We start from the raw sequence: 18871 nt of genomic DNA, 5'->3' as shown, positions 1-18871 counted from the left end.
TTTGTGTGTCCCTCACCGGCACTCCTGGCTCCTCCAATGGCTCCCACTGCTGTCTTAGCCAATAATGAGGGAGAGTCCTTGGAGAGCCAAGGCACTCATACACATTGCTGGATCGAGATGTGGCTCAGGTAATTATTAGGGGGGCAGGGGGGATGCTGCACTGAGGTTCGGCATAAAATACATTAAGGCAATAACTCTTGAGCATTTAGAACCATTTTAAAGCATAACTAAATCCAAGGAAAAAAATGTAATATATTGCATTTTTATTTTTTTTTATTTTTTAGCTAAGAACATTTTCAGCAAGTACAGAAACTACTTGTTGCTCCTGCCTTGTCACTTCCTGTGAGCTGCACTGAAGAATATCCTCCTTTCTAGCTATCTTCTGTAAACGACCAATTGCCTTACCCCCCTCCCTCCCCCCATGTAATGGAGCTAAACAGATACCAATATGTTAGTAGTCCAAAACAGGAGAGCAGCCTAGAGTGAAAACCATGGCTCCCTCCATAGATACAGTGGAGGAATGACAGCCAATACATTGAAGCCAATGCCTATTGGCTTCTCACATATTTAATAAAAAATCTCAATAGGACACAAGCAGCATTTAGCTTTAATCCTTCCACGCTCTGTTCAAAAATAAAAAGAAACCCCGTATTTTACCCAGTATTGTCCCTGTATTATACATGGTGGGAGCAAGCATGTGACCACTGCCAAGAGAATCTTACAGAAGAGGCTGCTCGCAGGAAGCCCGCTGGAGCAGCGAGTCAGAAAAGTATTACAGCCTCTTCTGCAAACCTCTAGACATTTAACCCTTGCAGTATTTGGGGGGGACCCACTGCTGCTTTTTGTGTTGTGCATGGAGTTGGACTTTAAAAGATCATTGGCAGAAAAAACAAAACAAAACAATCATTCATACTCACCTATGTGGCTGCAGCATTGATTCGATACTACAGTTGCCCCCGCTGGCTCTAACACCAAGAATCAAGCAATCACACGACCACTGATTACTCAATTCCTGGTCTTCTGTGAGCAGTGACTGTCAGTCACTGGCTCTTTGCTCTTCCCCTCCAGCGCTCACTGAAATGCTTGGTCGAGGAGGGGGGCGGTAGAGGTTGACTCAGGTTCTCAGTGGCACACTGAGAGGCTAAACCAGCTGCTGGTCAGTCATCTAGGAGGATTCTGACATTATTGTCTGGATCCCTGCAGAGCCTGGACTGGCATTGTGATGTCATCCAACAGCAGACTTCAGCCTGCTGTCGGCTGAATTTTGGTCATAGGAGTTCAGAACTAAGTGCACTCATGTGCACAGGAGAAATATGACCAAAAGAGCTTTCGCCATATTTCTTTAACCGCTTGCCGACCAGCTGCCATAGTTTTACTGAGGCAAGTCGGCTCTGTCCTGGGAAACAACATACCTGCAATTCGTGGGACCGCTGGCAGGGGGTTTCGCGCACGCCCATTCGCCACGGGGGCCGCAATTGCCGCCGGGCACCCGCGATCGCTCCCCATGTTCTGTTCTGTCAGTTATGAACACAGGGATCCTGTGTTCCTCTTTTTTATTCATGCAGCGAGTCCATCCCCCCACAGTTAGAAAGCACCCCCTAGGGACACGTTTAACCCTTTGATCGCCCCTGGTGTTAACCCCTTCCCTACCAGTGTCATTAATAAAATACATTCAATAAAAATAAATAAAAATGATATAAAAATAAAAATGACATAAAAATGACATTAAAATAAAAATGACATAAATCTTTCCCTTAGTTTGTAGACGAGATAACTTTTGCGCAAACCAACCAATATAAACTTAATGAGATTTTTTTTACCAAAATTACTGTAGAAGAATACAAATTGGCCTAAAATGATGAAAATGATGAAAAAAATAGATTTTTACATTTTTTTTATTGGGAATGTTATATAGCAGAAAGTAAACAATATTGTTTTTTTTTTTTTTTTTTTTTCAGAATTGTCGCTCTTTTTTTGTTTAAAGCGTAAAAAAATAAAAATCGCAGAGGTAATCAAATACCACCAAAAGAAAGCTCTATTTGTGGGGAAAAAAAGGACATTAATTTTTTTTGGTTACAGCGTCGCATGACCGCGCATTTGTTAGTTAAAATAATGCAGTGCCGGATCGCAAAAAATGGCCTGGTCATTAAGGGGGTAAAATCCTTCTGGTCCAGAAGCAGTTGAATGAGATTTTTGAAGTTAGGTTTACATTTACTTTAAATTGCATTTCTGGACAATGAGAATTTTGCAATATACCCCGTTTGAAAACCATGTGAATAAACGTTAACCAGTTTTGGCCAGTACGCATTATGTTTCCCCAATACTTTTCTCAATGTTTTTATGCAGTGACACATTTTTGGATGCTGCACTGACAGAATGATATATTTAATGTGTTTCCTTAAATGTGTTATTCTGGCAATTTTTTTTACAAATATTTGATATGCATACATTAACAAGCGATTTATAGAAAGTGGCTTACACCCTATTTACACTATCCTATTTTATTGTCTGACGTGCTGATTTTAGATTTAGTACTGAAAAGTTCTTCAAACACAGGAGGGTGAAGAACCTTAATGCTTATTCCCTTAGTAACATAAAAACTTCTCAGTCCGGATGAAGTTATTGCTTGGGCTTTGCAAGAAACAGATTGTTCCAATCCAGAGCAGATAAAGGGAAAGGACTCTGGAGGTCATCTTTCACTATGCGTTAGGTTATAATGCCCTCGGTCATCTCTGAAATATCTAACTGGTTTAAAATGCTATAGAAAGAAACCTTGTCCTTTTCCCAGGGTGGTAAATCACGCCTACTCGTTGCAGCCTAAATAAATGACAATCTACCTCCCTGCTTATATTATGACAGATTTATCACTTGTTCGGATAAGACCAATGACTCCACATCAAGATGAAATTAATAAAGGGAATTTGCATTGCCTTTTGTTTTATGGGCCGTGTCTTGACTTGACTTGGAGAGCTGACCAGCTTCTTACACTTGTGGCTTACCCAGAAGTACTCTGCTCATATACTATAAAATGTGGTGTATTTCTTGCGGTCTGTGAATGTCTTGTTTGGCTGTATTTGAGGATTTGGTTGGCTTTGGTTGTGACATACTCAGTGATATCTCCATGGATCTTGAATAATAAAATACCCTTACAGTTAAAGTAGATCTAAAAACCTCTACAATCTCAAATAAGGTTTAACATGTTAATATATTTTTAACAAAAAAACCTTTTAATAGTACTGCTAGGCAGAAGCACTAGTCACTTGGCCACTGTCCTCTCCACTGTGTGTTCCTTGTGCGGGTTTCACATTGAAGGGGCTTTATAAATACCTGTAATGGATTAATTTATTGCTTATCTTGCAAATACTGTCAAATTTTATATAGTACTCACTGTATTTTCGCAGATGGGATTTTCTATTTTATATATATATATATATATATATATATATATATATATATATATATATATATATGTATATATATATATATATATATATATATATATATATATATATATATAGAAGTAAGTTTAACCCGTACCCTGACAGCAGATCCTCATCCCTGAGTCATTATTGGAAAGGAGGGTTTTTGATCACTGGTCCTAGAACCCACTGATTGAAGGAAAAAGGTATGGGACTATACTGGATCTGTTGTCTGGAGTATATAGGTAAGTAAACAGCGAGATATAAAATCCAACAATATTTATTTGTTTCATAAAAGCATCAAAACATGTAACATAAATGATAATATGTAACGGCATACAGACATTGCGATTGTTGTAATCAATAGGGTGATTGCTTTGTTCTATGCATTTCGCAGGGAAAATCCTTGCTTCATCAGGAACTTTAGCAATTTTGGTTCACCCACTATGAGGCCATGATTTCATACACGCCTTAAGATGTTTATAGAGAAAAGACAATCAAAAAGAAAAAAGAAATAAGACATAATATTCATTAGTAACTTAATATGTATATTTTTCATATATACACAGTCTTATTGAAAAACATAGAAATATATGTCCACTGCTTACCAAACTTTACACACATTTTGATTTGTTTAGCATTTAATTTGACCCCAGGTCGCGTCTCCCGCCAGCATCCCACATGGCTCCAAGCCAAAGAGTCCCGATAGGGCCTGTTGGTCCCGCCAGGAAATGGCTTAAACGTGCAGGCTGGACTAGTCTTGCATGGATGACACCATAACAGGCAATAGGTGGAACTACAAGTCTGCAAAGATTTTCATATATTATTCTTGTATCCCTGGTTACTCAAACACAGTAATCTGTGACATATTCAGTATCACATTCCCTGTTGAGGACTGCACCCTTGTATGTGTCCAGCTATACCTTACAGCTAATCCTATCCCACATCGATACATCACCCCAGGAGACAAAGAAAGGGGGAGTATAAAATGAGGAGGGGAAGAAAAAGAAAGAGACCCCTCCAAGTATCATGCTCCAATTTAGTTAGCAAAGTGGTATGGCAAGGGAGGAGGGAGAAAGAGGGAGACCCCAAAGTCCTCCATCCATTGTCGATTCCCCATATAAATGTTAGGGTGTCCTCAGGGAGATTGAGTACTCACTTTAACTAGGTCCAGAGTATGCCGCGAGTCGGGAGAAGCCGCTATTGGCATCCTCCCGCACTCGCGGCTTAAGACTAGTCCCACCGGAAGTGACGTATGCCCGCTATCGCCACTTCTGGTACGGGCGCCATTTTGCCGAGCATCCACCGCTAGAGGTCAAATGACCTCCACATCGCCGCTCGGTCCCGGCCGAGGCCGGAAGGGACCGACATCTGGTGACATCGCCCTTGCTTTGTGCCCGAGCCTACACATAGGAGAAGAGAAGATGATGGCAGAAACGAGAACCGGGTCATTACAATGATTCACACAGAAAAATCCATTAAAACATACAGTTTCCAATTTACATCTTTCCAATATACTGGATCTACATTGACTGGAATTACATATCCATATGGGGTATACTGCGAGTCTTGTCTTAATATCACTTCAGTTCAGCATTATATATTTGAAGAAAAAGTAGGGGAAAGGGAACAGAACGCAGATAGTGGAGTTCCCACCATCGGCATGAGAATTGAAAAGGTGAAAAGCAAAAAATACAGACATAAAGAGACAAAACAAACACATACATGAAATAGGACAACACAAACAACAAAACATCCAAATATTATTGAGTCAGAGATCTAAATTACCCTCAAACCTATTAACGTGGATCATAAGGTGGTGCACCATATGTCACATCAATCCTAGGGTCTCTATGATCCATATACCTCATTTGTGGGACCCTTTGGAACGGGTCACGCATATTCGCAGATCTGTCAAAAGACTGTATATAAGAAATTGGTTATTTTATAGGAAAGGTTTAAAAATGTTGGCGTGCATCACAAAATTGACCCTAACTTTGTGACCTTCTCTGTTCTGGAGGTCATCCCCACAAACCCTCGTGGGGGGTGACTTCGATAACAGAGTCCTTCAAAAGGAAGCGAAGTGGATCTACAGCTTACAAGCCACTCAATGGCCGGGGTTGAATACAGCTGTCTCTTATAAGCCTTTCCTATAAAATAACCAATTTCTTATATACAGTCTTTTGACAGATCTGCGAATATGCATGACCCCTTCCAAAGGGTCCCACAAATGAGGTATATGGATCATAGAGACCCTAGGATTGATGTGACATATGGTGCACCACCTTATGTTCCACGTTAATAGGTTTGAGGGTAATTTAGATCTCTGACTCAATAATATTTGGATGTTTTGTTGTTTGTGTTGTCCTATTTCATGGTACCTGCATGTGTTTGTTTTGTCTCTTTATGTCTGTATTTTTTGCTTTTCACATTTTCAATTCTCATGCCGATGGTGGGAACTCCACTATCTGCATTCTGTTCCCTTTCCCCTACTTTTTCTTCAAATATATAATGCTGAACTGAAGTGGTATTAAGACAAGACTCGCAGTATACCCCATATGGATATGTGAGTCCAATCAATGTAGATCCGGTATATTGGAAAGATGTAAATTGGAAACTGTATGTTTTAATGGATTTTTCTGTGTGAATCATTGTAATGACCCGGTTCTCGTTTCTGCCATCATGTTCTCTTCTCCTATGTATAGGCTCGGGCGCAAAGCAAGGGCGATGTCACCAGATGTCGGTCTCTTCCGGCCTCGGACGGGACCGAGAGGCGATGTGGAGGTCATTTGACCTCTAGCGGTGGATGCTCGGCAAAATGGCGCCCGCACCAGAAGTGGCGATAGCGGGCATACGTCACTTCCAGGTGGGACTAGTCTTAAGCCGCGAGTGCGGGAGGATGCCAATAGCGGCTTCTCCCGACTCGCGGCATACTCTGGACCTAGTTAAAGTGAGTACTCAATCTCCCTGAGGACACCCTAACATTTATATGGGGAATCAACCATGGATGGAGGACTTTGGGGTCTCCCTCTTTCTCCCTCCTCCCTTGCCATACCACTTTGCTAACTCAATTGGAGCATGGATAACCCCGCTATTTTGATACTTGGAGGGGTCTCTTTCCTTTTCTTCCCTCCTCATTTTATACTCCCCCTTTCTTTGTTTCCTGGGGTGATATATCGATGTGGGATAGGATTAGCTGTAAGGTATAGCTGGACACATACAAGGGTGCAGTCCTTAACAGGGAATGTGATACTGAATATGTCACAGATTACTGTGTTTGAGTAACCAGGGATACAAGAATAATATATGAAAATCTTTGCAGACTTGTAGTTCCACCTATTGCCTGTTATGGTGGCATCCATGCAAGACTAGTCCAGCCTGCACGTTTAAGTCATTTCCTGGCGGGACCAACAGGCCCTATCGGGACTCTTTGGCTTGGAGTCATGTGGGATGCTGGCGGGAGATGCGATCTGGGGTCAAATTAAATGCTAAACAAATCAAAATGTGTGTAAAGTTTGGTAAGCAGTGGACATATATTTCTATGTTTTTCAATAAGACTGTGTCTATATAAAAAATATACATATTAAGTTACTAATGAATATTATGTCTTATTTCTTTTTTCTTTTTGATTGTCCTTTCTCTATAAACATCTTAAGGCGTGTATGAAATCATGATTGATAAAAATAAGGTGCGCTAAAAGGTGATAAAAGTGACAAATCACAATATACGTGACAAAAAACCATATACATTGAGTATATACAAAAATTGTGGACCAGTGATGTCCAAGTGCAATAACATCCACAATAACAAAATTACACCAAGTGTATCATGAGATGTGAAATGATAACAAAATAAGTCCCAAAGTATGAATGAAGCAACCAAGTCCAATGGTGATCTTCACCAGGTGCTGAAAAGGCAATATAAACTGAAGGTGATATATCCAGTGCTCAGTGACTAGAGATCCCGCCACCAACTAGCTTTCCTCCTTACCAAAGGTATTAAGGTGGAGCGCAGAAAAAATTCTGATTGCTAGATGACAAGGAGGAGATATCTTTAAATTACTCACCCAGTGGTATGGTATGAATAGCCTCTTACCAAACGGTGGGTATGCCAAGCACAGAGTAAATCCAGTAGTTGATGCTCATACAGTGGGTCGATTGCCAATGAGGGTGTCCCGCTCCTACTTTTGGTTCCTATTTCCCCTAACTTCCACAGATGAACATGTGTGGGGCAGAGAAAAGACAGACCATAGTGTATTATCCCCGAGATGTGTTTATTTAAATAAGTATTGCACTTACATTAAAGGATGGGAATCGAACGACAATAGCAATCGGTACACAGATCCCGGCTGCAGACCGGGCTTGTGCGTGACGTCTGTGGCGGCGCGACACGCCTCCTCTAGAGCAACCTGTAGAGCAATCAATTTTGGGCATTGACCTCCGTAAAAAATCGGATGCTTATCCGCCAATCCAAAATGCAAACATCAATGCATTCCTAAAGGCCGTATCTAAAGACATTGAGAAATTAAACTCACGTCCTACATCTCAACCAAACATCTCCCAAACACAGAGAGAGGCAATCAACAAACTAGCCACTAATAAACTGATCACCATAAAACAGGCAGACAAGGGTGGTAACATCGTAATAATGGACAACACCCAGTATATACGAATGTGCAACAATATTCTGAAAAACTCCAATTGGTATAGGCGCATAACACCAGATATAGTCTTAAAATATAATTTGGAGTTCTACCATTTGGTGGATACTGCCTATCTAAATAACGTCTTTCCGAAACATACCTGGGAGTTTATACGTACCAAGTTTCCCATCACCCCAACATTTTATGGGCTGCCCAAAGTGCATAAAAGCACTATTGATCCACCTGCTAGACCCATTATTTCGGGCCGAGGGTCTATAACTGATAATGCAAGTAAACTTGTAGATGCCTATCTTCAACCTTTGGTCCACAGGTTGCCTTCATTTATTAAAGATACAATTCAGTTTTTGAACAAAATTGAGGACATGTGGATTCCCCCCACTGCCTCCCTAGTCACCATCGACGTAGAGGCCCTCTACAGTTCAATTCCCCACTCTAGAGGCATCGCAGCCATCAAACACTCTTTATCTTGTCAAGGCCAACTTGACGCATATGGGGAGTTCATCATAGACCTTTTACAACACATCCTTACACACAATGTGTTCACGTTCAACGGCTCCCACTACCTCCAGGTGCAGGGAGTAGCGATGGGCACTTGTTGTGCCCCATCCTACGCCAACCTGTACCTGGGGGAGTGGGAGCAATCGTTCTTGGACAACGACACACTGTCGATGTATACTGACCATATCAACTTTTGGGCCAGATACATCGATGATGTTTTTCTCATTTGGGATGGCCCATTGGAGACACTTAATGCATGCCTGGATCGCATGAATAAGAATGAGTTCAATCTCTCATTTACTATGAACACCGACCCACAACATATTACTTTCTTAGACGTTGAAATCATAAAAAGTGAAAGTGGGGTATTACATAGTAATTTATATCGCAAACCCACCGCAGGGAATACGATCCTGCATGGATCGAGCTTCCACCCCACATCCCTACTCCGGTCTATTCCAATTAGTCAGTATCTGAGGCTCTGACGCAACTGCTCGGATTTCCAATCTTTCCAGGCGGCTGTCGATGAGCTTCAGACACGACTCTTACGTCGAGGGTACTCCAAAAAATCTCTTAAACATGCCTATCAACGGGCAGCATCTAGTGATAGGAAACAACTCCTTGCATCACCTATAACCAAAATTTCAGACACCAATGAGACACTTAGGATCATCACCCCGTTTATGCGACAACATCATAAGGTCAGACGGATAGTATCCAAGCACTGGCATCTCCTGTCATCAGACCCGGTACTTGGCCAGTATGTGTCAGAGCTACCCAACTTCACTTTCAAATGAGCCCCCGCACTCAGGGACAAGGTAGTTCATAGTGAGTTTGTTGACAGTTCATCTACCGTCTGCTGCAAATACAAAGGGACTTTTATGTGTGGCAGCTGCAATTATTGCGGCTACATGCTCACACATAAAAGCCCCCTTTTGCCCAATGGAACCATTCTGAAGGCCAAACATTTCGCCAACTGCCGCACCATTGGCGTAGTCTACCTTCTATTATGTAGTTGCCATTGCTTCTACATTGGTAAAACCAAACAGGAATTTTGGCGAAGAGCCTATTGCCATATCCTTAGCATGAGGAAGGTCGACCCGGACCTCCCTCTTGGTAGACACGTAGCTGCAGTCCATCTTGGCAAAATGCCCAGGATCAAATTTTTGATCCTGGATCGAATCCACCCTGGCCCGAGAGGAGGCGACTGGAATAAAGTCCTCCTCCAGCTTGAGCTAAAATGGATTTACCATCTTAAGGCCACAGAACCTCCAGGGTTAAATGGAAATATCTCCTACAAACCATTCCTTGAGGGCTTCAGCTCTGGGGGCATGGAAATATAGACATAATTTCTCAGGTTATTCACAACACTTTTTATATGTCATCTGGTACAATGAGTAGTATGTCTATCCCCCTGTGTATGTATGCTTTGCCTATATTGTCTTCAATGCTCCTATCAATCGGCATTTGGCATGTCTGTCTACTATGGTATTCCTATGGCTCTTTATTCTATTTCCTGTACCAATGCCTTATATTATAAATGTACCATGATATTTGTTTTGCTTGCTTTTTGTAAAAATAATCTTTCAAAAAAAAAAATTAATATTGCATTCCACTCTTTGTATTTTTTCTCCCCCCCCATTGATACCTGTGTATATTGTATATCAGTGATTGTCATGATTATACACCTGAATGGTCGACCTGCTGGCATTTTGTGGACATCCATTTAAATTAATTTCTTTCCACCACTTAATAGTACATTATGTACATTATGTCATATTTCAATCAATATATTCATTATTCTTGAGGATCATCCCGTCTGTTAATTAATTGTGTCCCTTTCTAGCTGGCCATCCCGGCACGGGTGAGACACACATCGCATCCAGCGATGTATCATTTTGGTCCCCAGTCATCTTCGCTGTACCTTCCGGTCCGGCGCAGACCAATCAGAAGCCGAGGTGTACAGACACACTTCCGGTTTCGCTCCCCGTGTCGGTGGAGCGCAGATGCCGATCCCACCCACACTACGTCACGCCGCCAGCGTGAACCACGTGGGTCGGGGGCGGTCTCGGCACCGGCGCTCCAGGAAGTCCTTCATGGACGCCAGCTGATACTTCTCAGCTGCAATTATCGAGCACTCAAATAGTCACCTCTCCTCACAGACAGCCAGCGCATTCGTCTGCTGGTTGCTGTGTGGAGAGGACGCCAGCCCAATCGTACACCAATTTCAAGGTATTGTCACTGGTATTTACTTCTTTCTCTATGGCCCAATATTTTTAAACCCCAATTTTGGATCCCCTTTGGGACCTATTTGCAATTATTTTTACATCATTTCTCTGTATCCCTTTTAATTGGGCCTATTTTTGACCAGCAACTATCTGCCTATCTTTACAGATTGGCTATACCCTGATTCCTTGGGATATTATATACCATCTGGGATTGCTCCTGGCTCCTCTTTCTGAATACTTCAGATGCTCAGCTACCATCAGGGCACTCTCCTAATCCCATCATTTGGGATTCTCCTCAATTGATGAAATTTGCAATCTACTTACCACATACATTGCCAGATGGATCTACACCAATCAGTTGTTTTTAATCTTTGTGCATACTATGAAAGCTTAATTGTGACCTAAACTCTGTAAGTACTCACATTCCATATATTATATTATGCGAACTGCAAAAGTACTTTGTAATATTTAGATTTTACAATATATGGTTCTCATACCTCCACTTTTGTATTATCAGAGTACCGCTTTGAAAACAACCCCTGAAGAAGGAGCAAGCATTTTCTTGGCTTCGAAACATGTCGGGTTATCTATCTTAGCGTTATGAGTTTTGTCTTGCTGCTTATCCTATGTCTGCACATGTTATTTTAACTCTTTGATTGAATTCTATATTTAATAAAATTTAATATTTTCTCATACCAATATATTTCTATCATCTATGTGCCTTAAAAGTCCCACCTAGGGGAACCATTTCTTCTTCTGCTGAGATAGGCTGTATGAAATCATGGTCTCATAGTGGGTGAACCAAAATTGCTAAAGTTCCTGATGAAGCAAGGATTTTCCCTGCGAAATGCATAGAACAAAGCAATCACCCTATTGATTACAACAATCGCAAAGTCTGTATTCCGTTACATATTATCATTTATGTTACATGTTTTGATGCTTTTATGAAACAAATAAATATTGTTGGATTTTATATCTCGTTGTTTGCTTACCTATATACTCCAGACAACAGATCCAGTATAGTCCCATACCTTTTTCCTTGAATCAGTGGGTTCTAGGACCAGTGATCAAAAACCCTCCTTTCCAATATATATATATATATATATATTATAGATACTCAGTAGCTATCTATTTTTATATATATATAGATATATCTATATATATCTATCTATTTATATATATATATATATATATATATATATATATATATATATATATATATATATATACAGTATCTTATAAAAGTGAGTGCCCCCCTCACATTTTTGTATTTCATTATATCTTTTCATGTGACAACAGTGAAGAAATTACACTTTGCTACAATGTAAAGTAGTGAGTGTACAGCTTGTATAACAGTGTAAATTTTCTGTCCCCTGAAACTAACTCAACACACAGCCATTGATGTCTAAACTGCTGACAACAAAAGTGAGTACACCCCTAAGTGAAAATGTCTAATATGGGCCCAAAGTGTCAATATTTTGTGTGGCCACCATTTTTTCCAGCACTGCCTTAACCCTCTTGGGCATGGAGTTCACCAGAGCTTCGCTGGTTGCAACTGGAGTCCTCTTCCACTCCTCCATGATGACATCTTGGAGCTGGTGGATGTTAGAGACCTTGTGCTCCTCCACCTTCTGTTTGATGCTCAATAGTTTTTTTATTCTAGGCCATGTGTCCACAGACAGCAGCTATCTGGGTCATGAAGTATCCAATTTAGGGTGTGTCCCTATCCTTAATTGCTAATTGAGTGAGAGGACTGGGAAACAAGGATTTCGGGCACAAATGTTTTTTTAAAAACAAATTATTTTATTCAAAACATGTTTAAAACCAAAGAAGAGTACAGGCATATAATTGTGTGTTAAGGACCAAACCAGACCCATAAATGGTCTATACTGTGGTGTATCTTAATACATAAAGTTTAGAACAATGGTTTACATACATCTTAAAGTACAGAACAATTAGTAGTCATATCATTCTCAAGACTATTCACTCACGATCAGACAAAAACCACCGGCGGACACCAAAATAGACAAGGTGTCGGTCCGTGGGATCAACTGAGAGTGTGAATTAACTTCCACCATATAACATTTGACCTTTGCTCGACATGTTTCGCTTTCTTAGGAGAAAAGCTTCATCTGGAGCATATCATTTCGTTTGTCTGTACAGTAATAGTCAGGCATAAATCTCAATTCCGTAGGGGAGTTTTTTAACGAAGAGGACTGTTGTGCGTTTGTGGAAAGCACCGTATTATGGCACCTATATGAGCATGTAGTAGTGAGGGTAATCACTCCATATTTACTGGAGAGGACGGGAGCCTAATGCATGTAGCGTGTCCCTTATGGTTATCAAAACGTCCGTGCCGCGCTATTCCAAACTTGCACACAGTCCTCGCCGGATGGGGTAATGCCGGCATTACCCCATCCGGCGAGGACTGTGTGCAAGTTTGGAATAGCGCGGCACGGACGTTTTGATAACCATAAGGGACACGCTACATGCATTAGGCTCCCGTCCTCTCCAGTAAATATGGAGTGATTACCCTCACTACTACATGCTCATATAGGTGCCATAATACGGTGCTTTCCACAAACGCACAACAGTCCTCTTCGTTAAAAAACTCCCCTACGGAATTGAGATTTATGCCTGACTATTACTGTACAGACAAACGAAATGATATGCTCCAGATGAAGCTTTTCTCCTAAGAAAGCGAAACATGTCGAGCAAAGGTCAAATGTTATATGGTGGAAGTTAATTCACACTCTCAGTTGATCCCACGGACCGACACCTTGTCTATTTTGGTGTCCGCCGGTGGTTTTTGTCTGATCGTGAGTGAATAGTCTTGAGAATGATATGACTACTAATTGTTCTGTACTTTAAGATGTATGTAAACCATTGTTCTAAACTTTATGTATTAAGATACACCACAGTATAGACCATTTATGGGTCTGGTTTGGTCCTTAACACACAATTATATGCCTGTACTCTTCTTTGGTTTTAAACATGTTTTGAATAAAATAATTTGTTTTTAAAAAAACATTTGTGCCCGAAATCCTTGTTTCCCAGTCCTCTCACTCAATTGATGCTCAATAGGGTTTAGGTCTGGAGACATGCTTGCCCAGTCCATCACCTTTACCCCAAGCTTCTTTAGCAAGGCCGTGGTCATCTCTGAGGTGTGTTTGGGCTTGTTATGTTTGAATACTGCCCTGAGGCCCAGTCTCCGAAGCGAGGGGGTCATGCTCGGCTTCAGTATGTCACAATACATGCTGGCATTCATGGTTCCCTCAATGAACTGTAGCTCCCTAGTGCTGGCAGAACTCATGCAGCCCCAGACCATAGCACTCCCACCACCATTCTTGACCACACACTTGTCTTTGTACTCCTCACCTGGTTGCCGCCACACACGCTTGACACCATTTGAACCAAATAAGTTTATCTTGGTCTCATCAGACCACCGGACATGGTTCCAGTAATCCATGTCCTTGGTCTGCTTGTCTTCAGCAAATTGTTTGCGGGCTTTCTTGTGCATCATCTTTAGAAGAGGCTTCCTTCTGGGACGACAGCCTTGCAAACCAATTTGATGCAATGGTGCGGCATATGGTCTGAGCACTGACTGGCTGACCCCCCCCCCCACCCCTTCAACCTATGCAGCAATGCTGGCATCACTCTATTTCCCAAAGACAATCTCTGGATATGATGCTAAGCATGTGTACTCAACTTCTTTGGTCAAACATGGTGAGGCCTGTTCTGAGTGGAACCTGTCCTGTTAAACCGCTGTATGGTCTTGGCCACCGTGCTGCAGCTCAGTTTCAGGGTTTTGGCAAACTTCTTATAGCCTAGGCCATCTTTATGTAGACCAACAATTCTTTTTTTTAGATCCTCAGAGAGTTCTTTGCCTGAGGTGCCATGTTGAACTTCCAGTGACCAGTATGAGAGAGTGAGAGCGATAACACCAAATTTAACACAATTTCTCCCCATTCACACCGGAGACCTTGTAACACTAACAAGTCACATGACACAGCGGGGGGAAAATTACTAATTAGGCCCAATTTAGACATTTTGACTTAGGGATTTACTCACTTTTGTTGCCAGCGGTTTAGACATTAATGGCTGTGTTGAGCTATTTTGAGGGGACAGCAAATTTACACTGTTATACAAGCTGTACACTTACTACTTTACATTGTAGCAAAGTGTCATTTCTTCCATGTTGTCACATGAAAAGATGAAAAGATATAAGGGATGTACTCCATTTTGTGAGATACTGTATATATATATATATATATATATTTTTTTTTTTTTTTATATATATATATATATATATATTTTTTTTTTTCTGATGTTACATAGTTACATAGTTACATAGTAGGTGAGGTTGAATAAAGACAATAGTCCATCTAGTTCAACCTGTGTAGGTATGTGTGGCTGTAATCATCTCCCATACCCCTGAATGTTCTGATCCTTGAGATGTAAGTCTAAGAGTCTTTTGAAAGCCACCATACTACCCGCAGAAACCACCTCTTGTGGTAGAGAATTCCACAATCTTGTTGCCCTAACAGTAAAGAACCCCCCGCGTTGCCTGAGGTTAAAACGCTTCTCCTCTAATCGCATTGTATGCCCTCGAGTCCTCATGCAATCCCTTCGAATGAACAGCTTTTTTTCTAAGCTGGGATCCCCATTAAGATATTTATAAATTGCTATCATGTCCCCCCTCAGACGTCTCTTCTCCAGGGAGAATAAATCAAGCGATTGTAGACGCTCTTCATAGTCAAGGTCCTCCAATCCCCTAATTAGTTTAGTTGCCCTTCTCTGGACTCTCTCCAGCTCCAACACATCCCTCCTGAGGACTGGCGACCAGAACTGGACGGAATACTCCAGATGCGGTCGGACCAGAGTTTTATAAAGTGGAAGGATTATAGTCTTATCTCTGGAATGCATTCCTTTCTTTATGCATGCTAATATTCTGTTGGCTTTGGAAGCTGCCGCTTGACACTGCATGCTGTTTCCTAATCTATCATCAACCAAGACTCCCAGATCCTTCTCCATTTTTGATTCCCCCAAGGGCTCCCCTCCTAACGTGTATTGTGTTTTTATGTTTTTAGTCCCCAAGTGCAAAACCTTACACTTCTCCACGTTAAACCTCATTTGCCATGTCGTTGCCCACTCTGTTATTTTGTCCAGGTCATTCTGTAGGATATCTGCTTCATGTTGTGCAGTTATTGCCCTGCCCAATTTTGTGTCATCTGCAAAAACTGATATCGAACTACTGATCCCGGCCTCAATGTTGTTTATGAATAAATTGAACAAGGTTGGTCCCAAGACTGAGCCTTGGGGGACCCCGCTTACCACCTCAGACCAGTCTGAGTATGCGCTGTTTATTACCACCCTTTGGACACGCCTTTTTAGCCAGTTCCGTATCCAAGAGCAAACCCTGCTATCGATACCTGCAGACCTTATTTTATAAATTAAGCGCTTGTGGGGAACTGTATCAAACGCCTTAGCGAAATCCAAGTACACCACATCCACTGGTCTCCCCCTATCTAGCTCACAGCTCACCTCCTCGTAGAATGTTAGGAGATTGGTTTGACAAGAACGCCCATTTGTAAACCCGTGCTGATTACTGCTGATGATGTTGTTGTCCTTAGCAAACTCTACGATATAGTCCCTTATCATCCCCTCCAGAAGTTTACATACTACTGATGTCAAACTGACAGGCCTATAATTTCCCGGGATATGCCTCTGGCCCTTTTTGAATATTGGAATCACGCTAGCTTTCTTCCAATCCCCTGGTACATCTCCTGTCCTAATACTGTCAGCAAAGATCAGGAACAGTGGTCTCGATATAACTTTACTGAGTTCCTTGAGTACTCTCGGATGTATGCCATCCGGTCCTGGTGATTTGTTTGTGTTAAGTTTATCCAGCCTTTCCCTGATTTCCCCCTCTGTTAGCCATGGTGGCAAGTCCTGTTTATTACTACTAACCATACAGTCATGGTCAGTGTACCCCTCCTTTTCCTGTGTAAAGACTGACGAGAAAAAAGCATTTAGCACGGTTGCTTTTTCAGTGTCCTCTGTAACCATCCTCCCATCATTGTTAATTATGTGTGCAATATGCTCTGCCTTAGTTTTTTTGCTGTTGATATATTTAAAGAATTTCTTTGGGTTTTTTTTACTATCCTCTGCTATTTGTCTCTCAAAGTTGATTTTAGCCATCTTTATTTCATGTTTACTTTTCTTATTTGCCTCCTTGTATTGCTCGAAAGCCGATACTGTGCCCTCTGATTTATACTTCTTGAAGGCCAATTTTTTCCCCCTAATAAGTTTTTTGACTCTACAGTTTAGCCAGCCAGGTTTGGCTTTGTCTCTTCTAAATTTATTTCCCATAGGAATGCACTGCAAGATGCCTTTGCCTAATATGTTCCTAAAGCATTCCCATTTTTCCTCTGTGGTCAGGGATCCCAGGGTTTGGTCCCAGTTTACCCTTTCCATCATTGAGTACAATTTTGGAAAGTTTGCCCTTCTGAAGTTTAGAGTTCTTATGTTCCCCACTTGTCTTGTTATATTGTTATTTACACTAAATGTGATCATCCTGTGATCGCTAGAGCCCAGGTTGTCCTGGACTCCTACCTCCGAGATTATGTCTGGGTCATTAGTGAGCAATAGATCCAGGACTGCGTTTTCTCTGGTAGGGGAATCCACCAACTGTGACATGTAATTATCCAGTAAGGTTTCCGTGAATAGGCGGGCCTTCTGTGAGTGTGCAGTCCCCTCTTCCCAGTCAATGTCGGGGTAATTGAAGTCCCCCAATACGATGACTGATCCCAATTTTGCCACTTTACCCATTAGTGCTAAAAATTCCAGCTCTACCTCCTCCCCTTGGTTAGGTGGCCTATAGCAAACCCCCACAATTACTTTCCCCTTTTCTCCTTCCCTATGGAGTTCAACCCACACAGATTCTAAATCCATGCTCATCCCATCCGTAATGTCACTCCTTTCTGTCACCTTTATATTGTTCTTGACGTAGAGACATACCCCTCCCCCTCTTTTTCCTACCCTGTCCTTCCGGTACACCGAATACCCTTGGATATTGGCCAGCCAGTCATGTGAGGGGTCGAACCAAGTCTCTGTTATTCCCACATGTAAACTGATGAAAAACTGATGTAAACTTCATCTGTTTTTTTCTTTGAAAAAATGTGACTGAACTGATGAAATGAACGGTCTGCATGTGCACCGCCGGAGCCACGCTTCTGCTGTGATTGAACACAGCGGGAGCGAATCAGCAGGTCCGGCAGCTGCAATGGCCGCCGGCCACCCGCGATCATTCTGAGGAATGACAGAATGGTGGTCTGCCTATGTAAACAAGGCAGACCGTCATTCTGTCAGACAGGAAGAGAGAGATCTTGTATTCCTCCTAATCAGGAACACAGATCTCTCTCTTCCTGCAGTTAGTCCATCCCCTACACAGTTAGAAAGCACTCCCTAGAAGCATACTTAATCCTTTGATTGCTCCTGATGTTAACCCCCTTTTCTGCCAGTGTCATTTATGCAGTGACAGTGCATTTTTTTTAGCACTGATCACTGTATTGTTGAAAAGAAAGGGGTGCGCTGATTGGGTGAAAGGCTGCAACCAGATGATAAGACGTGTATATGTTTAAAGGTGATGGTGCGCTTTTCTTATATGTGAAAAATCATATATTGAACAATATATAACAAAAATGGGGAAAAAAAACCCAATCGGAATCACAGTGATGAGTGAGTGTGTGTAAATGAACAAACAAAATTTACAAATAACACTCAATGTGACTATACAAATAAAACATTGAAATAAAAGTCCATTGGATATTGTGATCCAAAATGTGAAAAATGGTGAAGAGAATCCAATTAAAAATCAAGGTGATGATGTAGTGTTCCCTCCACCGGGTGAAATGCCTCCTTACCTGGCGGAAAGAAGGTAAGTGCCTGATAATGATATTCTAATATGAAAAAACCAGTGTTCTAATTCCACCTGCACACGTGCACGGTCACCCGGGTGATAAATAAATGCAAGCCTCTTACCAGATGTAAGAGACAATCAA

Source organism: Pelophylax lessonae (assembly GCF_965119305.1).
Source record: "Pelophylax lessonae genome assembly, chromosome: 10".
NCBI classification, from domain to species: domain Eukaryota; kingdom Metazoa; phylum Chordata; class Amphibia; order Anura; family Ranidae; genus Pelophylax; species Pelophylax lessonae.
This window is presented reverse-complemented; position numbering follows the sequence as displayed.